This window comes from Heteronotia binoei, chromosome 21 (assembly GCF_032191835.1).
Source record: "Heteronotia binoei isolate CCM8104 ecotype False Entrance Well chromosome 21, APGP_CSIRO_Hbin_v1, whole genome shotgun sequence".
NCBI lineage: Eukaryota > Metazoa > Chordata > Lepidosauria > Squamata > Gekkonidae > Heteronotia > Heteronotia binoei.
The window spans coordinates 67,725,353-67,751,741 of record NC_083243.1 but is presented as its reverse complement, the minus strand read 5'-3'; positions in this window follow the sequence as shown (position 1 = coordinate 67,751,741).

The following is a 26,389-nucleotide window of genomic DNA, read 5'->3' as shown; positions in this document are numbered from 1 at the left end:
TAACCCAAAATTTTTGAAATCTCTTGCTGAATCATTTGCCAAATTTTTTTTTGCCTTTTCACAAGTCCGCCACATATGGTAGAAAGATCCTTCATGTTTTTTACATTTCCAACATCTATCCGACATCTGATTGTTCATTTTTGCCCATTTCTTAGGTGTCATATACCACCTATATAACATTTTGAAACAGTTTTCTTTAATATTATAACATGTCGATATCTTCATAGAGTTCTTCCATAAGTACTCCCATGACTCCATCTGTATTTCCTTATTTATATTTATCGCCTATTATATCATTTGAGATTTAACTACTTCATCTTCCCTAGACCATTTCAATAATCATTTATAAGTTCTTGAAATCAATTTTTTGTTATCACCCAACAGCATTCTCTCCTATTCTGTTTGTTCTTGTCTTATTCCATCATTTTTAATGTCGTCTTCAAGCAAACTCTTAATTTGTTGCAATTATATTTGTATTGTAGTTCTTCTGCTGATTTTAATTCCACCTTTCCTCCCTGTATTTTTAACAATTGTTTATATGATAACCACTTCTCTTCATTAATATCTGAATATAACTTTATTTCTTCTGTTGGCACAATCCAGAGCGGTTTCCTCTCATCCCCAAATCTTTTATATTTTGACCAAGTATTTAACAAATTGCTTCTTATATAGTGATGCGAGAAAAAACCATCCATCTTACTTTTCCCATAACACATATAAGCATGCCAACCAAAAACATTTCCATGACCTTCTAGTATTAGTTTTCTATTTAGTTACATCATCCATTCCTTGATCCACATCAGACATACTTCATCGTGGTACAACTTTAAATCAGGCAGTTGGAAACCTCCCCTTTCTTTTGCATCAGTCAAAATTTTCATTTTAATTCTTGGTTTTTTCCTGGCCCATACAAATTCTGAAATTTTTCTTTGCCATTTATTAAATTGTTTATTATTCTTCACTATTGGAATTGTTTGAAACAGGAACATAATTCTTGGTAAAATTCATTTTAATTGCGGAAATTCTGCCCATTATAGACAAATTCAGCTTGTTCCATTTTTTCAGATCTCCATCAATCTTATGCCAAAGCTTCTCATAATTATTTTTGTACAAGTCAATATTTTCGTTGTGATTTCCACACCTAAGTATTTTACTTTGGAGGTAACTTCACACTCTGTTAAGCTTTGTAGTTCTTTCTGTTTGCTCTTTGACATATTTTTGTACAGAATTTTTGATTTTTCTTTATTTATATAAAAGCCTGCCAGTTCTCCATATTCTTGTATCTTACGAAGCAACAGTGGTGTTACATGAGTGGGGTTTTCATTTATAAACATTACATCATCTGCAAACGCTCTGTGCTTATAAGAAAAACCTCTCAATTTCAGTCCCGCTATCTCTTTATTTTCTTGAATTTGCATAAGCAAAACCTCTAAAGTCATTATAAATATCAATGGAGATAGAGGGCAACCTTATCTTGTTCCTTTACTAATTATTTTTCGTCAAATCTGCATTTATACAGAGCCCTGCTTGTTGTTCAGTATATATCGCCTTCACCATTCTTATAAAATCTTCTCCCAATCTCAGTTTCTCCATCACTGCAAACATAAAATCCCAATGCATATTATCAAATGCTTTCTCTGTGTCTGCAAAAATAATGCTACTTCTTTTTCAGGATGTTTCTCATAATATTCAATAATCTCTATAACTGTTCTGATATTATCTCTAATTTGCCTCCTGGGAAGAAATCCTGCTTGCTCTTCTTTAATAAAATTGTTCAAATGCTGTTTAAGGCATTCTGCTAAAATTCTAGCATATATTTTATAATCATTGTTAAGTAATGAAATTGGTCTATAGTTTTTTATGTTCATGGTGTCTCTGTCTTCTTTTGGTACCAATGAAATTACTGCTTCTTTCCATGTATTAGGTATTACTCCATCTGTTCTTATAATATTCATCAATTTCTGAAGTTATGGTAGTAACATCTCCGCGAGGACTTTGTAAAATTTTGCTGTAAAACCATCTGGACCGGGTGCTTTCTCTAATTTCATTGAATTAATTGCCACCTCTAGTTCTTCTTTTGCAATTGGTTCATTTAATACCTTCTCCATATTTCCTGTTAAGGGGTTTACTTTAACTTTCTGTAAGTATGCATCAATTTTTCCCCTATCCACCTTTTGACATTTAAACAGCTTGGCATAGTATTTATAAAATTCTCTTATAATTCCTTCATGGTCAACAATGTCCTTACCTCCCGATACAATTTTGTTAATAATTTTATTCTCCCCCTTTTTTTCATTTGCCAGGTCAAATATTTTCCAGGTTTATTCACTCCTTCAAAAGATTTCTGCTGAAGTCTTTTTCAATTCCATTTCACTTCTTTGTTTAACAAATGTCTCAATTGACTTTGTAATATTATAATCTCCCTTATAATTTTCTTTTTCCCAGGTCTCTTTTTAAGCTCCTTCTCCTTTTTTTCTAATTTCTTTCTGAATGTCCATCATTTGCTTATCTTTGGCTCTTTTGCCTTTGTTGTTCAAAGTAATTAAGATGCCCCTCATTACCGCTTTATATGCATCCCACACAATTTGAAATTGAGTGTCCTCTTTTTCATTTATTTAGATGAGTCAATGTTCTGATTCAGTATATGACAGTTATATATGTTCATAAAGATATGTGATCCTCTCTATGGGCTACTTTTTGTACAATGTTTTCTATTTCTTTTCTTTGATAAAAACAGCTGATTTAATGCACATTTTGCATAAGGGATATCATCATCCCTTACATTTTATTCAACATGCTCCTTAGATTGCTTAGCATTTCCTTTCTTGGGAAATGTTTAAATCTCAAGGTTCTCCCCACAATGGAGGCCACTAGGGGATCACATTCTGGGGACCCTGATCAGTCTAATAGTTTTCTAATACAATGTTTGGGTTGTTTGAAAATGAGCCTAGGCGAAAGTTTTTGTGATGTAAAAATGTGGGACTTGATTTACCTACTTTGCATATAACTTTTAATTGATTTCTTCAGAATTAAATGGAAAGCACTGCATAAAATAATTACCAAAACAAAATGTTTAGAACAGGAGACTCCCAAGCATTCATCTGTTATCTACTCATGCATTCATACCCTCAGGAGGGCAACTCAAATATGATTTGAAGACTTATATGACACAAAAGTTGGTGATGTGCATGACATGGTGTTAAAATGCAATGCATTTGCACTTATTTGTTTATATCCCCCCTTTCTCCCCAGTTTGGACTCAAAGTGGGAACATTTTTATTCTTTATTTCCCCAGCAGAACAGCCCTGTGAAGTAGGCAAGGATGAGAGTTTATAACAGGCCCATACTGGGTTTCAGAATGAGTTTCCTTGGCAGAAGTGAGGATTTGAACTGGGTCACCCAGGGTCCTAGACTGCCCGTCTATACACTATGCCACACTGGCTCTCACAAATGAACTTCAACTTGTACTCTTTCCCTTGGAACCTTCATACAGCTCTGCAATTTTGGTTCATCATTGGACAGCTGTGCAGAAATTTCCAAAATTTCAGTCCAAAATTGTTCTCATTATCTTCTTTCTTTCATCCTCACTTTCGGCTTTGTTATCTTAGGGAGTTGACTCTTTTCCTTATTTCTCATTGACAGTTCTCTTAACTTCCACCTTTACCATCCCTTGCCCTCTAGTACTCTTCAGCCCTCTTTACAATTTAATCTTAAATACTTATTCTACCTTCCTGTTTAAAGATGAGTCACCAGTCACAGCTTGACATAAATCAGTGAACAGAGCCCATCCTTATTCACTTCATTGATTATACAATTAGATACAATTATAGGTTACAGGGGCCCATACTGGGTTTCAGAATGGCCAGTTTAGAAAAGGATATCCAATACTCTGGGACAGAAAAGAAGCTCTTAGGTCTTAATATACTCAACTGTTTACATTATCTACAGTTTGTCTTTCTCACTGACTCTCAAGGAGGGATGATACAGTGTAAGTGGATGCAATCACTAGGATGAGACATCTGATAAGCAATATGATAGGAATCAGATAGCTGAAAACTGTAAAAAGGAATTAGACATGATATGTTAAAACAATGCAGAAAATGGTATTACAGAAGTAGAAAACAATGCAATGAGAGCAAGATAACACATACAGCAAATAGGTAAATATCTGCAATCTGGTTCACTTCATTTAGGCTTCCCAATCCCCAGGTCCCAGTGGGGGATCCCCCAGTTTTACAGGCTTCCCCCCACCCACAGCCACCATGCAGCTCTAGATCCTGGGCAGGCTTAGAAACCTGCGAACAGGTCTGTTTCAAAATGTGTTTGTGTCTGTGTGCTTTTAAAGTTGAGCAGGAAGTACTTCATGGGAAGGGTCAGCAACACAGTCCCTGGATTTGTTTTGCTTTCGAGTTGTGTGTGTGTGTGTGTGAGAGAGAGAGCAGTGTAGCCCCTGTTTTTTTCAGATGTCCTTGTGGACGAACCAGATCCAGTAAGTGTGTTTCTGTGTGAGAGATAGAGGGTTGCCAATCCCCAGGTTTGGAAGCCCTCCCCCCGCTTTAGGGGCATCAGAAAGTGGGGGGGGGGAGGGAAATGTCTACTGGGCAATTATTCCCTATGGAGAATGATTCCCATTGGGAATAATGGGGAATTGATCCACGGGTATCGGGGGCTCTGTGGGGGCTGTTTTTTGAGATAGAGGCACCATATTTTCGGTATAGTATTTAGTGCCTCTCCCAAAAATACCTCCCAAGTTTCAAAATGATTGGACCAGGGGGTCCAATTCTTTGAGCCCCAAAAGAAGGTGCCCCTATCCTTCATTATTTCCTATGGAAGGAAGGCATTTAAAAAGGTGTGCTGTCCCTTTAAATGTGATGGCCAGAACTCCCTTCGAGTTCAATTATGCTTGTCACACCCTTGCTCCTGGCTCCACCCTCAATGTCTCCTGGCTCCACCCCCAAAGTCCACAGGTATTTCTTGAATTGGACTTGGCAACCCTATCTTCATTAAAGTACCTTCCTGAGCCATTTTGTTATAATATTATATAGCAGCATTGCCTTTTTAAAAATGCACCCCTTAACAATGGAAGTCTTGTGTAGTGAAAGAAGTTATGGAAGCCTTTCTGACTTACTCAGGCACAACAGAGAATGCACATATACAAGCAGTTCTTGATCTCAGCCATTTGCAGTGTGGTATCTACAGAAGACCTTGCACAAAACATGGGAATATGGGTAACAATGGAGTGACTGCAGAATGGATGCAATATACACAGTTCACGTAATAACCAAGTTTCAACAGGCTGTACCAGCTTGATCTTTCAAAGGATTTCAAGGGCAGACTCTTGTGAAGAGTGCACTATAGTATTCTAGTCTTGATGCCACTATGGCATGGATCCAGGTGGCCAGATAAGCAAGCTAAGAGAAGGGGCTATCTTTTTGGCTAAATTAAGTTGGAAGAAAGCTTTGGTTTATTTTGCATCTGGATTAACTTAATTCCCCTGTGTCAAGTCGGCAGATTCAATAACGAGTCGATGTAGATACAAAGAAGCTAGTTTATTGATACTGGTTACTTGCGGCCTTAGCCAGAGCTTGAAAAGACTGGAGACCGTATATTAGATACATTGCATATAAGGAGCACTTCAAAGGGATTCCTACAGGCTGGGGGATCTTGCAAGGGGAACATTCACACATAGAAAGGGAGGGGGGAACAGGAGAGAGTTAGCTAGCAGCATTTGGTTACACTTTGGTTCTACCCAGCATGCTCTTTGAGTGAGCCAGAGTTAAAGCCAGACTTGATACCCTGTGGTAATACAGTCCCAGTATAACCCTTAGGCTCTTAACCAAGTAAGCAAGGGTCAGCTGAAACCCATCAAAAGTAGAAAGCATGATGTCCTTAAAGATCTCAGGCTTCCCAGCTAGCATTATCTCCATCTTGTTAGGATTTATTTCAGTTTGTTGACTCTTAGCCATTTAACCACAGCTGTCAGGATGACTAAAAATCTTTGCCATATCACCTAGAGATTTGGATAGAAATATAAGATGTGTATTGTCAATTTATTGATAACAAGCAATTCCAAAGCTACACATTCTTTCTTCTATAAGCTTTGCATAGAAATTAAATAACATAGGGGAATAGAGCTGGGCCCTGTATTAAAGGCTACAGATAAATCCAGCAGGAGCAACAAAAATGCATTTTTTTTTCTACATTCAGACCAATTCCTCACTAGCAGCTGCTCTGCCCCCAGGCTCCTGCTTTCCCTGGCTCAAGCAAACAATTTCCAGTGCTGGATTAAACCCTGTGGAGGTCCCTAGGCAGTCAAAATCTTGTGGGCCCCCCTGCAATTTTATCTCAGAGTCAGAGCACCTGCCCCACTACTCATGGCCCCCACTTAGGCTTGCCAATCCCCAGGTCCCAGCGGGGGTTCTTCCGCTTTTCCAGGCTTTTTCCTGCCCCCAGTCAGCTGGCCGGTGGGGGAAGCCCCGCCCCCAGAGGGCCATGTGCCTTTCCACCTCCAGAGGCTTCAGTCTCCGATTGAAAGGCTTCCTCTTGGGATGGTGTGTCTGAGTTACTTTGAAGAAGCTGGCAGCAACTCATGAACAGAGAAGCCAATCCCTCGCTTCAGAGTTGCCAGAAATGGAGGAGGGGGGAGGGAGACATCTGCTGAGCACTTCATTATTCCCTATGTGGAGATCGATTCTCATACGGTATAATGGGGAATTGATCTGGAGGTTTCGGGGGCTCTGGGGGAGCTGTTTTTGAGGTAGAAGCGCTGAATTTTCAGTATAGTATCTAGTGCCTCTCCCCTTTGACAAAGCTGCGAGGGAGAGACAGAGAGAGGCAAACTTGTTGACAACGCCAGCAGCAGCTGCACCAGGCAAGTTGGGCAAAGAGCAGATCAGTTGCTGGCTCCATATGCAGGCTCTGAGGACTGCAATTAGGCTTGCCAATCCCCAAATCCCAGCGAGGGTTCTCCCACTTTCCCAGGCTCCTTCCCGCTCCCAGTTAGCTGGCCATCAGGGGGAAGCCTGGCCCCCACAGCCCTCATGTACCTTTCCACCTCCAGAGGCTTCAGACTCCACTGGAAAGTGGAGTTGGGATGGTGCATCTGCATCTTTAAGGCTGAAGGGGGGCGGGGGAGCAGGCAGAATAACATGGCTGTGGAAGCAGCCCAGACCCTCCATTGGTTGCACAATCTTTGCAGAGGTCGGTTGCAGCCCAGACCCTTCATTGGTTGCATAATCTTTTCAGAGGTCAGTTGCTCTGTGTTACTTTGAAGAAATTGGAAGTTCAGCAACTCGGGAGTAGAGATGCGAATCCCCAGATGGGAGCAGGCCCTCCCCCACTTCAGAGTCATCAGAAACAGGGGGGGGGGCAGAGAGGGAAATGTCTGCTGAGCACTTCATTATTCCCTATGGAGATCGATTTCCATAGGAAATAATGGAGAATTGATCTGGGGGGCTCTGGGGCTCTGGAGGGGCTGTGTTTTGAAATAGAGGCACCAGATTTTCAGCATAGCATCTAATGACTCTCCTCAAAATGCTCTCAAAGTTTCAAATAGATTGGACCAGGGGGTCCAATTCTATGAGCCCCAAAAGAAGGTGCCCCTATCCTTATTTCTAATGTAGGGAAGGCATTTAAAAGGTGTGTGGTTCCGTTAAATGTGATGGCCTGTACTCCCTGGAGTTCAGTTGTGCTTGTCACAACTTTGCTTATGGCTCCACCCCCAGTGTCTCCACCCCCAGTGTCTCCACCTCTAAAGTCCCCAGATATTTCTTGAATTGGACTTGGCAACCGTAGCTGCAATCTGGGGGGAAACCGGGGGGGGGACCCCTAAAGGCATGGAGGCCCATAGGCCAGTGCCTACTTGACCTAATTGTTAATCCAGCCCTGACAATTCCCCACCAATTGCTGCGCAGGGTCATTTTGATCCAATTCCCCTTGTGGCTTCCAGAACTCTAACAAACAAGAGCAGGAAGCCACGAGGGAAATTGGAGAGAGCTGCAGATCAACATGAACCCATGCAGCAACTGGTGGGGAATTAATCCTTGAGCTGGGGAAAGGAGAAGCCCAGGGGTGGAGCAACTGTTAGTGAGGAATCTCTCTCAGACAAAGACCATCAACTAAAGGCACTAATGCCATCACTGTCTCATACCACAGCCTGAAACCAGCCTGAAAAGTGTCCAAAGCAGATGAGTTATCCAAGGAAACCTGGAGATGCATCTGCCATTGTTGTCTCAATCATTTTGCCCTGAAAGTGCAGACTAGAGACTGGGTGATAATTGGCAATGTTATAGTTTTTGTAGCATTTTTTCCCTGCAGCTTTTTTTTAACCACCTATTTGAGTGACCAAGGGAAGGCACCTTGAGACAATAATTAACTCCTCCTGAGAGCTTGTGTTTGGCTTTGGATGACCAGAGCTCCAACAGTACTAGTAATGTGGTAGTAGTTGAGAAATAGTCCTTGTTAACAAATTAGCAGTGCACTTCTAAACAGAGTTCCACCCTTGAAGTTAATAGACTTAGAAAGGTCAAACTCTTCTTAGGACTGAAGAAATTGCTGAACAATATTAGGCTGTTTACTCCCAGAGATCTGCCAAAATGTAGCAGTTCTTTTGTTGTTTCTAGCAGTCTGAACTGTTGCATTAAATCCAAATAAAAGTAGTATGGTATCCCAGAAAGAATGTTAGAGAAGTCTTGGGTTCAAATTCCATTCAGATATGAAGTATGCTTGGTAGCCTTAGGCAGATAATTATAATCTCATCATGATATATTTTACAGAATAGAGCAAAATGAGATGACATCCTATCCTCAGCTCCTTAGGAGAAGCCAGGATATAAACATTAAAAATACATATAATAAATAGAGGAAATATGGCTTGGACATAGGAAATGGTATTATTTCTGAAATCTCCCTTTTTGCAGCATACACGTGTATGGACTAGAGGCTGGGAGGATGAGATTATATTGCATTGCTTTTACCTTGTAAGCCTCTTTGAGTAGATCTCTGGAGAGGAAGCACACATATTTTCTGAAATGAAGGATTAAAGAAATACATACATACATACAGCCCAGTTGGGTGGACTTTAACTGGAGCATATTTCAGAACATCTGCACTCCCTGTGAAAGCTATTAGCTATTCCTATTCAATTTTAATGAATGACATCTGTCACATTTTTATCCCATAGCCCCAGCTGTTTAGGCTGACAGGGTAACTGGCCTAAGGTTATTCAGTCAGTGAGCTTTACTGCTGTGTAGGGAGTTGAGACCAGGTTTCCCCACTTCTAGGCTGACAATTTAATCACTACACTACACTAGCTCTTAGAGCAAGTCTTATTTAAAAATAAATTTAACATGGTATTTGGCTTCTGTAACTTTCTTGAATCTGCAGTGCTCTTCAAATCTTGGATGAGAAATTGCCATTTACTCACTAGGCTGAGACTGTGTATTAACTCTTCAGTACTCAGTCAGAAAATGGCTCAAATTAGTATCAAGATCTCATTAGAAAATGTTGATACTGAGAAGATTGGTTGTTTTTTAAAAAAATCTTTTTGTCTTCTTTTCCAAAATTGGAAAATGTTGAAACTCCTCCTTAAATAAAATACCAGCTTCCAAAATATCAAAAGTAAAAGTTCTTAAACAAAGGACTGAGACTGAGATAGCTTTAGAACTGATGTATTACTGTTTTTACCTTGTTGCACTTTGTTTCATTTGCACTTAGCTGCTATAGTGTAAAATTTTGTGATTGCTAGTGGCAGAAACAAGTCTCAGCTTTAAACTCAGCATAACTCTATACTGAGCAAAATACAATGTCAAGAACACCTCCCAGAAGATATTTCATTGGAGAAAAATAAAAGACATTCCCTCCCACTTTTCTGTTTGTTTGAGATTTAGTTGCTCCTTGGTAGAGATAAGTGGTGAGACTTAGGGAAGAAGGACACAACGTGTCAAAAATGTAATGTATAATCTGATCCTTTGACCCACAGTGTTTGCACTGTATGGAGAAGGAAATGGGAATGTGAGGTGATTTGGGAGCAAAAGTGTTGAAATGGCTCTCCATATTTTCAAATTTTCCCCTTCAGGGAGAACTAGGGAATCAGACCACAGGCACACCTTTCATCTAGTTCTTGCATAAGAAACATAGTTCTATATGCTGTGTGTGTGTTTGTGTGTCTGGGAGAGGAGTCTATTTCTGAATTTTTATTTGTATGCCCGAGTAGGATCACCATGTAACTCTCTACAAGGTTTCCTGCCAAGCTCTTGAGCCCGAAACTCAACAGATTTCTTACTGAGTGCCAGGATCAGAAGTCTGGCAAGGCAGAAGCACCTGTGCTGTCCACCAGCCTCCTTAGGAAACTTGTTTTCATCCAACTCAGAGAAGCAAGAAGCAGAACCACTTAGCTACTCTCCCGATTAGATCCAGCTGTGGGAGAGAGTGCATGAAAATACCCCATAGACCGTAGTCTCAAAGCCAGGACTTGCCTTTATCAGCAGCATCTGGACATGAGATTTTTTGGCATCATTTCTACTTCATTGGGCCTTTTCCTTTAATAAAAAGTAAATTGACACAACAGCAGATTTGAAACCAACAGCAATTAATATGATGGAAAAGGGAGAAAGGAAGGGAGGAAGTACTGAAGAGGAGGGAAAGGAATGCAGTAGATACAGTAGATTGGTAAGTGGTATATGAGAGAAAGCAGATTGGTTTACACCATGGTCATTTAGGTTCAAGCATCAAGACCATGTTTGTTTTGAAATCTGTGTGACATCTTTTTGTAGGGTCTCTACCAAAGATCCATGAAGAGTGCTAACGGAAAGCTGACTGTTATAATTTGTAGTATGAATCCAGTCATATGGTTTTCTGTAACCCATTCAATGATAAGCCTTTCCTGCATTGGAAAATTAACAAAAGACATTGTAGAACTGTAAGAGAGTGCCCAGAAGTCAGCATCTAAAAGGTGGTTGACTATAGGTTTATATGCTGCTATTTTCTTTTCCTGCGGGTTGGTTTATTTCAGGACAGCTTTAAAATGAAAAGAAACCCAATAACCTTGCAGGTTACTGGTGAAGCAAATAAAAACTTCAGCACTGTGTTTCAACTCTGGACTGTCTCAACATACATTCTAATTAAGCTCTCAACAGGATTCAGCTCTCCTGCCCTCTCTTACATTAGCTTCCAAAGCATACTGGCTGAAAAAGCAAGGTTTTTATCCTGAGATGAATCAGGCATCATATCGCCTGACGCCAGGCTCTTGATTAGATACATATTTGTTTTAATTATCCACCTGCTTTCAATTAAGTACCAGGAAATCCACCCTATTAGCAACACAAGCTAATTATCCTGGTACAAGAATAAAGTCTTTCTTTTTTCTCTTAGGCACTTTGGCAGGGCATTGGCTAAACACGTTCCAAATATAGCTTTGGTTTTAACTTCACCACCTCATAGGTTAACAGCAGTAAAAAAACAAACAAAAAAACAGCTGACATGCAGGCTATGGAATAAGGGGCTGTTTAGAGGCACAAACTGTAGAGACACATATTGTGTTGGGGTCAGTAGACAGAAATACTTCAAGGGCATTGCCGTTTCCATTTCTAAAGTACCATGGAGAGGGAATGTGCACAAATCTTTGAAAACTGGGATTTATTGGTTTTCATCTCATATAGTGCTTTGAAAATGTACTCTTTAATAATAATAGAATCAGCTGCTCCAGACAGCTGTGTGGGCAGCAACTGATAAGCTCCAGATGGGTAGTAAGACAGTCAACATCTGAATTTGGTGTTTTAAAACTTAAAGAAAGAGAATCTAAGAAAATGAGAGTGCATTCTTAAACAGCGCTACACCCTTCTAAGCCCATTGACTTCAAATGGCTTAAGAAGAGTGCAACTCTGTTTAGGACAGCAACTGTTAGTAGAGAAGGTGGAGAAATGTTAAGAGGTCTAACAAAAGGCATTATGGAAGAAAGAAAAGAATAAAGCAAGATTGTGAGGTTGCTGTGTTGTGAGCGATAGAGCATAGAAAGGCACAGAGGAAGGAAAGGGAGAAAGTTGATTCACTTGGGAACTTAGATGGGAAAAGGGAACAGACTGGAAAATATCTGAGTAGGTTGTGCTGCCTCCCCCCACTCCCCTGAGTGGGTTGTGCTGCCTCTGCGTTGGTGGAAGAGATACAGTGATCGTGCTTATAGATGAACTATTATTCATAAACATTCTGCTATTCATCTCCAAATATGATATCTGTGAGCATGTGAGCCACTGAAAGAAAGAAAATGGAGACTACCAGGTATATAGAAAATGTAAAGTGCAGTATCCAAACTTTAGAAATCTATTCAGATTAAAAGCCTGATCCTATAACTTCCCACACACTTAGAACAGCGTTTAAATCAATCAGTCTGTTTAAAACTGTATGAATTCAAAATTCACAGCCAGATGGATGGTATTCTATTTTACTTTGTATGTAAGTAGGGCAAATCCTTATCAGTATGTGAAGTCATCTGGTAACGAGTGAATTAAAATGCAAAAACAGGACACTAAACTGGGGCAAGTTTACTTAGTTTTTAAGGTATCGTGCTGGTATCAAAAATGTCCTGGATCATTCTGCAAGATCTTGTTTGGGATTTATTTATCACTTGGCAAATGATTTTAGGATTACAGCATTTTCTAGAATACATTTCTTATATTTACAGGATAATAGAAAGGACAGTGGCATGCAGGGAGAGAGAGAAGCATTTTACCTGATAACTGTTACCTATTGGATACAGGAGAGCAGCAGCTCCATGTCATAAGATCTAATTATCAAGAATTGCCTTTTGTGCCCCAAAGCAACCATTTGGATGACAGTGTTCTGTGCGCTGTAAAACAAAATGGGAAGCCAGCGCTATATAAACTGGCTCACCGCTTCCCACCACTTCTCCTGATATCTGCCTCCTCATCTCATTTATTTTCCACACAATAATGGTAGCAGTCACCTTGAGCTGGTGATGCAGAGTAATTTTCACAGAAACCTTGATCAGAAACCATAAATCAGCCTGATGTGCTTTTATGGTCTAATAACATTCTGTCTGCTCTTACAAGCCCTTATGTAAAACTGCATTGCAGTGAAGCCCGTGTGTGAGATTCTATTGCAGATATTCTAGCACTCTGTATATTTCTCTCAGCAATATGTATGGTACCTCCAGAGGAAAATTCCAAAACTATTAGCATATTAAGATATTGGTTTAAATATAGAAACAGGAGGAAATATTTTACACAGATATCAATAAATTATTTAATTAATGTTTCATTTCAATCCTTGGGATGGCTGAAGCAGTTGAGAAGAAAACAGAGGAAACAAGAATTGTTCCTGGAACCCAGCTATCCTGAAGACTCAATAATGGGACTGAACTTTTCTTCCACTTGCTAAAACAAAATATTTCTTTCACTCTGTACAAAATTTATGGTATCTGCTCTTACAGATGTGGTGGTGAGTGCTAACTAGAACAGCACTAACTAGAGTGGCTTTAAAAGTGCTGTTTCAAAGTAGATAAACCTTGCAAGGGATAGATCTACTGCTGTAAGTCCTTATGGCTAAATGGAACCTCCATGTTCAGAGGAAGTATGCCACTCAGTATCAGTTGCTAGGAGGATACAATAGCATTGGAGGATACTGACTTTATGTTCTGGTCAGTGAATTAAACTGGATGCTTGATGCTTACTCCAGCTGGGTTCTTCTTATGCTATGATGTTCAACCAGGCTATCAGGAAAATGGAAGAAGGATGGGCCAATCCAGATAGCAAAAACACACTGAATATCCATAGTTCTGCAAGTTGTAACAAGGAAGTAACCTAACTTCCTTTCACCTAACTCAGGCCTTTTTTTGGGCAGGAATGCATAGGAATATGGTTCCGGCTGGCTTGGCCAGAGCTGCGGCTCAAAAAAAGGTTCCCAGCAGAGGGAAGGCACTAGGCAGCCATGAGCTTCCAGCCCATGTGCTCCATCCTCTCTGCTGCCTCCAGCCTCCAATGGCATTGTGAAGAGAGTGAGAGATGCAGAGTTGCCCACAAGTGCCCTCTCCCAGGAGAATCTGGGCTTGCTGCTGCCCATTCCACTGCACATGGCTCTCTTTCTTCCCAGCCATGTTGTGGGGAGGGGGGGGGCAAAACAAGGTCTCTCATTGGGCTATGTGAGAACATGCATCCAGGAAATGCAGTTGATGGCACTGTACTGTTCTGTGTCAATATGTTGAAAGTAACCTACTGAATGGGAGATGTCACTTCTGGTCACATCAGGGTGTGTGGCCGAATATACAATGAGTTCCTAACTCATGAAGAATGCAAGGAATGTGGAAGAATAATGAATTTATTTATTTTAATTACCGGTACATTGTTTACATTATTTTAGTTACATTGTCTACTTTTCTCATATGGACTCAAGGCAGATTACACATAATGAGTCAGTACACACAACAAAATGGGATATCCAATATCTAATGCATTTGGATAATAGAAGAATGGAAACCATAGCATAAGTGTTAATGTGACATAATAAGTGGCACTAAAATTACATAACAGAATCCTTTGTACAATATACAGTAGAAAAGACAAGAAGTCCCAATCATTTATCTAGGTAGGTTTATGAAATTATTTGGTACTGTGCAGCCTTATTATCTGTGAAGATAAGCCTTCTTGAATAGTTCAGTTCTGCATAGTTTCTAGAAGGCCAGGAAAACTGAAGCTCACCTCAGGCAGGCCATTCCACAAAATGAGAGTCTCGACAGAGATAACATGTTGCAACAGACTGTTAATGCTTAACAGGATCTAAGAACCTTTGAGTGACAGGCTGTTTGAAAGGAATTCTGTTGTGAGAATCAGTTAAGGAATGACACTTGGGAACTGACAGTTGAAGAAGAGCCATTTAAGCACTGACTGTGGACTGGGAATGTAGCTAAGAGAGTGAGTGGATCTAGAAGGATCCCCATTCAAGCCAAGAAAGGGAAATAGCTTCTAGTAAAGAAAAGCCATCCTTGCCCAGTTAAGAAGGTGCTATGACTCAGGGGGGTATTACCAATTGCTGCCACCACTCTGGGTTAAGGGTTCCCATTGAGAAGGCCCAGAGTCCCCTCCCAAGCCTTCAGGCCTCCTGTAGCTTAGGCCAAATAATAGCCATGAGGACCAGACAGAGTGAACAACAATAACAAAAAGGTTTATTTTAAGAGGGAAGATCAGTGCAATATAAACAAACAAGGTGCATTGAAGAGTAAAAGGGTGAAGGGAAAATAAACAAATGCCCTAACGTGTCTCTCTATACAGTCCCTACTGTCTCAGTCAGACCTAGGCCTACTCACCTTTCCTCTAAGGGCGAGGGTCTCTTCCTTGCAGCAGCTTTCCTCAGCTCTGCCTCCTAGGAAAAGAACACCCCCTTCCTGGGTTTGGCCTTTTTATCTCCTCCTCCCAGACCCCACCCCTCTCTGGGCCAGTTTCCCTCCAAAAACCCTAGCTACCCAATCAGAGGGACAGAGGGGATCCTGGGAGATGTAGGCTCTTCCCAGTACTCTTAAGCAGGCTTCTCTGAGGCCTGCAGGCCTCGCTAGGCCCAGGATCATGACAGAAGGGAATAGCTTCTAGTGAAGAGGAGGGAATTCCTGGGCTGTGTATAAAGAAGGATTGGAGAACTTGGCCATATGTTCCTGCCTTCTGAACTTTACATGTTGTTGAAACTCAGAAACCTGTGCTTCAGGTACCTTGGTATCTGTCTGTCTGTCTATGTAAAATAAAGCAACTGGATGGGATAGCCTTAGATAAACAAATTGGAAGAAAATATATAAAAGGAGACTGCTCAGCAAGAAAGTAGACAGAAGGGAAAATTCTGTGTGTGAAAGAGGGAAGAGGGTAAGATCACCATACGTGTATATGGGCAGTTGTTTATTTTGCCGATATTCAGGCTGGCACCTGTCTCATGGATAAGAGGGACCAAGACCATGAAGGGCTTTATATGTGATAGCCAATAACTTAAATTGAGATCGGTAACAAATGGGCAACCAATGAAGGGTATGCAGAATGGGAGCTTCCCCTAATAGTAGACCCTCAACATTCTGGACCAGCCGGAAAGCTGGATGGATACAGTGGTCTTGCAGGCTTCACTTTCATACTGGGCATCCCAGCAGGGTATCATGTGTATTAAAGTTCCCTAGATATCCTGGCTGAATACATTGGGCAATGTGGCTTAGGACATGAAAAGGAAATCACAGTGTCCCTCCCTCAGGAAAAAAAAATATTAAGAACTATCTAAGAAACTGAATTTGTTAAGAAGACAACCAGAGGCAGCTAATACACACAAAGCTGTATTGTAATTTACATCATGAATTGTTCAATATTGGGATGATCTCATCCCCTAAATAAACTAAAATAGGTAGAGAGCTGCAGGATACACTCCAGTTCCCAGAATGTTATCCATCTTGTTCTATTTATTTTGCTTCTTCCTATCAAAACCATTGACTCTGCATTCTATTAATTGTATCTCTTCTCTGGCTCCTACAAGCAACAGTTTTACCTTTAAGATTTGGAACTTTGATAAAACCAACAAGGTGCAACAGCTGGTGAGAGTGATTCTCTGACTAGGGAGCGAAGCCTGGTAAGTTGATTGCACTGGAAAATCAACAACAAGAAGTCTGGTTTCCTTCACAGAATATCCTAATTCCCTTTCTTTGTAGCAAAAGTTTTTTGCACCTCTGAAAACCTCTCATCCCCAAAACTTCTCAGTTTCCGCTCACTGTTCCTTTCTCCTTTATTCATCCATGCAGGCTCTTGCTCCATCTCTCAGATATGTTTTATCTGTTGTAATTTGATACTGCTTGGGTATTTATATACACATATATAAAGTTACCTGAACCTTTATTGTGAGATATGTTAGATATTTAAATCAACTAATTAATAAAAATAAGCTGAAGGCTGTTATTCTGCAGCAGTTGTACAAAACTAAATGTGAAAAATGCTATGCATATATCTTTCCAAATGCTTCCACATCCTTTCCACTAAGTGCACCATTTTGCACCTCCAGTCCCTAATCATATATTCTTTAGTTGAGTTTCTCATATTTGACAATAGCAACAATAATTTAATTTTCCCATCCCAGGAACTCATTTTCTGCAGCATTCATGAATCTCCTTTTCAAACAGAATGGAGTAGCAGGGAGCTGCAATCAACTCCCCACCAAATGCATGCAGCACACAGCTTCTTTTTATGTTTGGGCTCATTCAGGAGCTTCCAGCTCATCTCCAGGGGAAATCACAGTTCAGGAACGGATTCTACATTTGAGGGCCTGGAACTGCCAAGGCAGAGCACATTACAGGAGCTATCTTCCTCTTTTCCAAATATCCCCTGCTGTCTAATCCTCTAGCTGACATTTGTTGTCTGCTTGAGGAAGCTGTTTTCAAACCCTCCTGCTTGGGAGCAACGTATGCAGGACGGTGAAGAAAGAGCAATGAAGGGAAATGAAGTAAAGAATACATTCCTTTTAGATTTGCTGATTCACAGCAAGTGAATATTGCAGCTGTAGCAGTAAAGCAGAAGACCCCAAAGCAGTTGGTTAGCTGAAAATCTTTTATTTAGAAAAAGCATTTCAGAGTTTCTAGTCATTTTAACTCCTTGGGGCACTGCTAAAAACAGTCTGATATAGGAAGGAATTGGTATATTAAATAGGCTGTACTGAGGATCACAGTTATAGCAATGTAATACTTCTGTTTATAAGAGAACTTAAGGTAAGGTAGAATACCCTGCTCCCATGTTCCACATGCACTGCCATTCATAACTGTACAGGTTTGTTCGAATAACCCACTGAACAGGTGGCTTGCCTTCTGCTTGTAAACTGGTGAGGGGCTAAGTACTCATTCAATACTATTGAAAACTAAGAGCAACTGACTGAAAAATGCAGATTCCATTTCTAAAGCAAATGGAGACAACTTTTGTACAGCATTGGCTATAGTTTGGAAGCTGGCCTTTAACACCGAACACTTTCTCCTGTCCAAGTTCTGCAGGTGTCGGCCACTGCTGAGACACCTCCCACATTCAATGTTTTATTATTAACAAAAATTACAGAAATAACTGAACTATAACACCAGCTATGACATACAAAGCATTTCTGTTGTTCAAGTCAATTGCAAATTTTAAAAGTTTCCACAAATCTTCTGGCAGACAATATCTATTCTTTTACTCACACAAAAATGTGTGTATAATTTTACTCACATAAAACTGAGTTAAGCATGTTCCCCACCCCCACCCCTCTTTTCTACAACATAGTGTCAGCCAAAACTATGCAAGCTACATCAATTTATCTGTGTTGTAAATAAATATTCCTTCTATAATTCAACAAAAAACAATATATGATACAACTGGATCTCTTATTCCAATATTTCTCTCATTATTGGCAGCACTGATCACTAGTATTATTTTAGTTTAGAACACTTTCAGATGAGGAAAAAAATATCAACAGGAAGCGATAGTTGGAACTTATCCTACTGCTGCATTTGCGGGGTCCGGGATGAAGGAATGTACTGTATGTGTGAAACCATGCAGTTGGAAGCTAGCCATGTGGTCTGCAGGGTGGGGTCCTGTGGCAGCAGGAGGTGGTCACCTGCATGCAGGGACTGGCATCTCCCTTCCCTTACCGGCTGCCCGCTCTTCCCTTACTTAAAGTGCCACCGCATCCATGTTTTCTGTGGCTTCCCCTCCCTGCCCCCACCCCTCACATTTCAGTTGTTATTGGTCTTGTTACTAATTTCTGTGTTACTGTTATTGTTGCAACTTTGGGTGACTTGAGCATTGTGACGGACCCTTTTGCTAGGGAAGCAGTGCTGGCGTGCCCAGATCTTGTAATCTGGGGACTCCCTTAAGGGGTCTTGCCATGGAGCCAAAACAATGGCATGCCAGTTTAGGGCCTGTCAGTAGGGGTGTGCATTTGGTTTAGGCAAAGTGAATACAGACCCAAATACCAGCTGATTTGGCTGTATTCAGCACCAAATACAGCCAAATCAGATTCAGTAATGTTATTTGGGAAAAATCTGGTCCAATATTTTTGCAACTTGCTGTTCCTTGAGGGAAAGGCTCCCGCAGCTACATGACAAATTTGGTGCCTCTCCCTCTAACCGCCCCCCCCCCCAGACATTACACCCTATTGTTTGCCATTGACTTCTATAGCCCATAGGTATAATAGAGCTGTATATTAGGGAATAGCCAAGTATCTCCTGAATCTGATATTCAGAGACATATGGCCTCCCACATATATTTGTCCCTGAATGCCCCAAATCCAGATTTTACACACCCCTATCTGTCAGTGGGGCTCTCACCACTTGGTGGTGCAGCAGCTAGTGCCCACATGTCCCAGGTTTTCCCATCCTAGCAGGTAGGCTGGGGTGTGGGTGTTATTATGCAGCAGGTGTATTGCCCAATTAAGGATCCATCTCCATGCTGTGCCAGTTCTCCTTTGTTTCTTCAAAATATCTAGAAAGTGGTCTGTCACTTCTTGCCCATGCCCCCTCTATTCCCTGGGTCCACAATTACATTTCCAACGTACCTTACTTAACTTATAAAACATTTTGTCTTATTCAAGATCATTGTGTCATTAGATTGAAACAATTTTCCATTCCATTTATATATAATAAATATAAATATCGTGGCCTAGCATAAAGCATAATTTCCCAGGTTGCAAAAGTTCTTGAAGTTGTCAAATCTTGGACCCACTTTAGCATATGAGTTTTGTTTCATTCTGCTTTTCACTTCAATGAAAACAAAATTTTATACTGGAGTAGGGATGCTGCAAATTTCACATGAAATGTATTAAACTGTCGTGAGCCAGTCTTCAGATCCACTTATTTCAGCACTGAACGACTTGAACACCATCTGAATAGGTTGGTAGCAGTTTTTGTAAAACTGTGCATGACCAAAAATACTAATGATTCAAGTGAACTTGCAGGCATTGACATGACTAATTGACTACTTAGACAACTAAGACTACTAAGGACTACTTAGACAAACATTAAATGGTAGGATTTTCTTTATAACTGATCTGTATGATTCAAGACTGATTTAACTTGAGACAGTTGCTGCCAGAAAAAAAATGGAAAAACTGCAAAATGCAGGCCCATGCCAAGGATGGCTGACAGTAATAGTGAATGTGGCTGTCCATGAGCAACAGAGTACCACTACTATAAAATAGTACATCTATTGTAGATTCACCTACAAATCACCTACAAATCTGTATTGATGAGAAATCCAGAGCCCAAAAGGTACCAAACAGATCATCTCAGATAATTTCTCCCACCCCTCACTCTTCTCTCAACATTTATCAGTAAAATGTGGTGGGGGGGGTTTTACTATCACTGAGGAGGTGAAAGTCTAATTAGTCCAACTTAAAAGAAATGCAAGGACCTCATTTAGCAATCCTGTTGAATTTAAAGAATATTGTTTTAGTGATAAGGGGAAAAAATCCTTCCTTTCTGTACTGACACACTTTTTACTAATTATAAGGAAAAATATATATTGCTGCCAGGAGTGCTTTTTCTTGTGTACTGGAGCAGATAGCGTCTTCATAAAAAAGTAATCATTGCATTTCTTTCCTTTGGGGGAAAAAACTGAATTAATTTCCCTTTGACTATTCTCTGACCTATGGTCCTTTCCCCCTCTTTTTAATACCAGAGTAATGGTAAGCAGTGGAAAGGGTTTGAAATATTTTAAAAGTTTCTACTTCAAAGGATTTTGCCACAGTTGATTGAAGGATACTTTTTTTTAAAGAAACACACTGGTCAGATTTTATGTGAAACAAAGATTCTTTCTTTCTTTCTTTCTTTCTTTCTTTCTTTCTTTCTTTCTTTCTTTCTTTCTTTCTTTCTTTCTTTCTTTTTCTTTCTTTCTTTCTTTCTTGAGTTTTCTATATTCACACTTATTTAAAAAAAAAAAAACATTCCAGAAACCCTGGGATGGTCTTTGAAAGTGTATTGGAATTGTTTAATAAGAACATCAGACAATAGTAGACAAGTTTGGCTATTATTATTATTGTTATTATAAATTTATGAATCGCCTCATCCTGGCCAATGCCAGGCTCTAGGCAATGTATAACAAAAGGCACACAAAATCAATAAAACCAGTAATTTAAAACAGATGCAACCCAATGAACATATTAGGGTTTGTAGAATCTTTCGGGCTCAAGTGCCGTGTTCTACTGGAGAAAGTTTTCCTTCCAGACGTTTCGTTCTCAGCTGCATTGAGTGCACAGCAGCCAAGAAGGTCAGAGCGCCTGCTCTGGCTGCAACGCCACTGAGGATGTTCTCCGCAGCTGAGAACGAAACGTCTGGAAGGAAAACTTTCTCCAGTAGAACCTGGCACTTGAGCCCGAAAGATTCTACAAACCCTAATGATGTTACCAGCTGTGAAAACCTGAAATCTCCAATGAACATACTTTAGAGTGTGCTGTAATTCTGCTATTCCAAGCATGGAGAGCAGTTCCCCCCTTAAATGGGGAGGGGGGGACGGGGTGCTAGCCCTGTACCACTTATCTTTACTAGCAATATGGAGCTGCTAGAAAGTTTTAGTGCATTCTGGGTTACACTATCAGTTTGAATTGGGCAGCAGTGAAACCAAAAGCAGTGTCCCATATAAACTGTTTAGGATTGCCAGGTCCTACCTGGCTCCAGCCAGGGGATGATACTCTTACCTAATCAATGACATCACCCAGAAGTGACATCATTGGGTTGGACACATTGCATGTGTGCCATAGAGTTTTTACCCAAATGTTAGTGTGTCACCCATGCTACGTGACACAATAATATCAGTTCCGGGTGACGTCATTGTGATGGAATTTATTTTGGGTTGGTCCTCTTTATGATCTTAAACATACTCTTCATGAAATTGGCTACAAGAACTCTTTCTGAAAGTAGCCATGTTCTTATGAAATGAGCACTAAGCTCTTCAAACACCTTAGAAGCCTCTATATTTCTCTATGATTTTTGGCTGCAGTTATGAACTTGGCCACTAGAGTTCTAAGCTATTCAGCACTATCATGCATTCATATTGCTAAGTGGGTGAAAGTTGAGAGTCTTTTAAGGACAGGAATCTTCCTTTGTGGTAAGGTCCATATTTGGTATGGCAGGAAACAAGATGGAGGAAGCAGCCATGTATAAGACCCAGAAAGTGGGTGAAAGGCCAAAGTGAGCTGGAGATAATCTGAGCTCTGATTGTTGATAATTGGCCATGAAATTGTTTTCAGCTAGGGCACAGCTGTGTGACCCAGTAGATCTGCTATGAGATCGCTGGAGCCTTTATAAGCTGTGAATTTTTGGGCACAAGGGGCTGATCTGCACAAGAGGCTCCCTCTGTGTCAATCATGCCAAGCTAATAGACTTAGACTCTGGGCTGACTTTATGGTCAAGCAATGAGTTTAACAACTCTTATATTAGAGATCTCTAATATAGAATGGGATTTGGGACTTAGATTTTAAATGGGAAAATGTAACTAATACGGGAAGTCCCTGTTGGGACTTATATTTTCATTATTGCTTTGTTGTATGTTATGCTTTATGCTTGATTGAATTCTAACTGTGTAGCTGTTTTGTTTTCTATCCATATATTTTAAGCCTTCTATCTAAAGGAGAAACTGAAATGTATTAAGTTTATCTAACTGCTTTGTTTTCTATCCATTTGAAGCCTTCTGTCTAAAGGAACTGTATAAGCAATTGTACTAATGTAATCTCTTGTTTTGCCTTTCTAACTATATTTTAAGCCTTCTATCTAAAAGAGAAACGTGGAGTCTAATAAACTGAGGGTCTTAAAACTTATCAGTGAGCATGTATTAGCTTTCTGATAACTGCAGGTTGTTTTGTTAACTGCAGGTTTTAGTTTTGGGTTTGTGTTGTTGGGGGTACAGTATAAATCCCCCAACAAAGTTGGTGACCTGGTGCATAAACAGAATTTGCTAACAGTCATCACACTGAGCATGTTAGGCACCGATGGAGCTTTCTGGGGGTGAGGATTCCCCCATTGACCAGCTCCATGCCAGTGGGTTGGGGATCCCAAAACCAGGGGAACCCCCACCCACAGTGGGAGGCTGGGAACCCTAAAACTGATGGCTCTTACTAACATATGATTCAGAATCCTATTCAATACACTGGAGTTTCTCAACAAATGAGGAATATGTAAATAGATCACAAAGGGTAGAAAGGTTGGAAACTGATACACAAACACAGCATTTTTTAAATTGAATTCTGTTTATGCACCAGGTCACCAACTTTGTTGGGGGATTTGCCTAGGGTGGCAGGCTGGTGTGTGTGTGCATGCACTTGCTGAATAAGGCTCTCTGCACGTGACTTCAAATAGAAAAACAATTATTTGCATTAATTTTGCCAGCCTGAATCATTTTTCCTCTTCAGAGCACTGTTTTTTAAGATGATAATTTTGTATCACCTGCGAATGATGTTATAAATATCCAAATGGCCCTCGGCAGAAAAAAGTTCCCCACCCCTGCCATATAACAACAAACTGATCACTCTTCCTGTTGCCATGTTCTCCCTTGCCTTTTTCTCCCCTCCTGATAATGCTGAGAATGACTATGATCTTGTGAGATCTTAAGTTGTGATAGTTTCACCTGTGCACTCATTTCTTCTCTGGTTTTGACCTTTAAAAATGAAGTTTTGACTTTTTAAAATAATTGGACTTGTAGAAACAGCCCACTTCCCAGTCTGTTCCTGGCCTCAGTGTGACAATTTTTTGAGCCACAATCTGAGGCCAAGTTTAGAGCTAGATATATGATATGTGCATTAATGAATATTTGGAATCCCTTCAACTTGTCTGAACTGTAGATAACAGGTTTTAAGTGGACCGGTTAAAATGTTCCCTACTGACATTTGCTTTGGCACCAGCCTCACTACTTCTATATTTAATGCTAGGACGATGGACAAATATAGGTGAGGAAAGCATGGAATAATGCAGTAGTGCAGTGGCCAGTGTGAATTTCATGCTTCACAGAAATAGTTTGCTGTCTGATTCCTCATCTGGTACCAGGCCAAAATTCACAGCTCTTGTACAACTCTGTGTTTAAGGTCAACTACCATTTCAGAACATTACTTCTTAATACAACTTTAGCATGCAATTGCATGAATGGAACACAGAGCAGCATTGTTGCACTGGAGTCCTATAGCCTGTCTGTAGTTGTCCTTTCCTCCCTTTCTGTGAGATTGGGGGTAGGGCAGGAGGGATCCTGATCCTTTCACTCTGCACCCAGGCATTCAATGTCTATTAATCTGTCAGCTGAATTGAGGCTTCATCTTGCTGAGGCAGTAATCTAAGCACCAAATACTGTGAACAAACAATAGCCCATCACCTTTGCAGCCAACTTGCAAACCTCTAGAAACATCTGGAGACAGAATTTATTATTTGGATTTGAGGGTCCTAGGTCCAATTCAACAATTCAACCCTTTCCTTATGAGCAGTACTTTAAATGGGGCCTATAGTATTAACTGTCTGGTAAAACTGGGTTTCTTGTTTGTGAGTCTGTGGTGATGGACAAGACTATTGCAAGAACTTTATTTTTTCATAGTCTCAGTATCAGGATTTTCCTTTGACTGGATTTTTCTTCATGCAAAAACAGCTCCTCCCTGATGCCCCCTTCATCTCAATGCTTTCATCTTTGCAGTACCTTTGGGCTGTACACAACTAGCTTTCTCCTTCTACTAGGGTTGCCAATTTCCAGGTGGGAACAGGAGAGAACTGTGTTCTACTAAAGAATAAATTAGTTATGTGAAGTTTGCAGAATATACTTCTGAAAACTAGATGCAATAAATGCAGGATGTCTCGTTATCTTCAGTGCTTAGCACTACATACTTTATAATGTACAACAAACATTCTTGCAGTTTACAATATACATTTACATAAAGGTTCTTGGAGAACGACTAATGCCCTTTGGAGAAACTGACTAACTGCACTTATACTGCTGTGAGCATTGGTTCCAGATAATATGAAATGAATGATCAGATGAAGGCTGACACTGAAACATGGCTTTGTACACCTAGGGGACGTGTTATCAGCTGTACTTCATATCAGCTAAATAAGAACATAAGAGAAGCCATGTTGGATCAGGCCAACGGCCCATCAAGTCCAACACTCTGTGTCACACAGTGGCAAAAAAATTTATATACACACATACACTGTGGCTAATAGCCACTGATGGACCTGTGCTCCATATTTTTATCTAAACCCCTCTTGAAGGTGGCTATACTTGTGGCCGCCACCACCTCCTGTGGCAGTGAATTCCACATGTTAATCACCCTTTGGGTGAAGAAGTACTTCCTTTTATCCATTTTAACCTTTCTGCTCAGCAATTTCATCGAATGCCCACGAGTTCTTGTATTGTGAGAAAGGGAGAAAAGTACTTCTTTCTCTACTTTCTCCATCCCATACATGTATAAAGACATTGCCCCCCCCCCAGACGGAAGGAAGAGATGGACACGAGAGTTTGGGTAACTAAAGGGCCACTTTCTTTCTTTATTACATTAACACAAGAGCTATAAACATAACCAGCAGCACGGCAGGGCCAGGGGACAAAATGCCCCTCCCCTGCCACATAACGGGTGAGCCACCCTGCTCCTAGGTATAGCCAAAATGCATGGCTCGTGCATGGCTGGACTAGCAAAGGTTATGCCCTGGAGTTCCAACCCCCAGCCACATGCTTAATGGGTGAATCAATCCATGCAAACCCAAGGCAGTCTGCTTCATCACTCAACCGGCCCACACGGTCCAGGAATGATTTAGCAAGACCCCATGCCCCCAAACTGGGGTGCTACAGGTGCTCATTGAGCTGTATAACAGAAGTTTAGGCAAAAACCCAGCCAACCAGAAAAGTGACTGACCTATTTAAGCAGCCACACCCCAGCCAATTCCACAATCCCTTCTACAAGCAGTGTGAGGTAGGCGAAAAACACCACTTCCAACAGCCAAAACAGAAGTGGTGAAAAAATTCCTACCCGGTCCTTCAAAACTGAGAGCAACCAGCTGTCGCCTACACTGCATCAAGGGCGGGAGGGAGGGCCGAGCATGAGGCAAAGAAGGGAGGGAGCGGAGCCTGCCGTTAGGGCATGTCTGCTCCACCCCTACCCCCGATGATGCCCTGCCCACTCCTCCTCCTTATAAGGAGGCAAAATGGCCCCCAGATGCAAGGCTGTGCAGTCTGCCTCTGAATGGGAGCCGCATTGCCCCCCCAGACGGAAGGAAGAGACAGACACAAGGGTTTGGTTAACTAAAGGGCCACTTTTTTTCTTTATTACATTAACACAAGGGCTATAAACATAACCAGCAGCACGGCAGGGCCAGGGGACAAAATACACCCCCCCTGCCGCATAACAGGCAAGCCACCCTGCCCCTAGGTATAGCCAAAATGCATGGC